Below are 607 nucleotides of genomic sequence, written 5' to 3' on the forward strand. Positions count from 1 at the left end.
TGCAGGCTGGAACACTAGTATGCTCCCTCTCTCTGGAAGATTTCTACTGCTACAAATTTCCCATAAATTTGAAGTGGTAGAATAGAATGCCTTCCCATGGCCTATGAAGTTGTAAACCACTTCCTATGATACAAAACCATGTGGTGGCACAGATGACCATGATAATACCTACCGCTTCTATGGGGCTTTTTCTATAGGGCTCTTCTGTAGAAAAGTTCTTTATTTTTGATGGAAAATCCCTGACCAGTCTACTATATGGCCACATCTACATGAGCACACTTGCCTCTTGCAGGATCTCAAAACCCTTTGAGATGCTGCAAGATGCACGTGTGTTCTTACATCCAGGTACCAAAATAAAACCTGGGCAAAAAATGCAAGGCAGGGCATGGTCCCAGACCATGCTCTGAAGCAACCAGAGGCTTGGGTCCTCCACAGAGCCACTCTGGTAGCCAGCCAGAGTGTCTCTATGGCTGGCCTTTGCCCTGGTGCTGAAGCATGCTCCCTGCCCGTTCAGGGCAAGCAGCAGGCAGGCTGCAGGGACCCGGGCTCTGTGCCAGGTAAGAAGGGGTTGGGGGGGCTGCAGGAGGGGGAAGGGGAGACCATGGGG

The 607-nt window shown here is 50.6% G+C and overlaps 1 long non-coding RNA gene across 1 annotated transcript in view; it reads left to right on the top strand.

Moving 5' to 3' along the window:
• LOC112548362 overlaps positions 1-607 on the top strand; it is a 14,512-nt gene that overhangs the window by 13,143 nt on the left and 762 nt on the right. The gene's annotated exons all lie outside the window — the stretch shown is intronic.

This window comes from Alligator sinensis, unplaced genomic scaffold, assembly GCF_000455745.1.
Source record: "Alligator sinensis unplaced genomic scaffold, ASM45574v1 scaffold934_1, whole genome shotgun sequence".
Classification (NCBI taxonomy): Eukaryota; Metazoa; Chordata; order Crocodylia; family Alligatoridae; genus Alligator; species Alligator sinensis.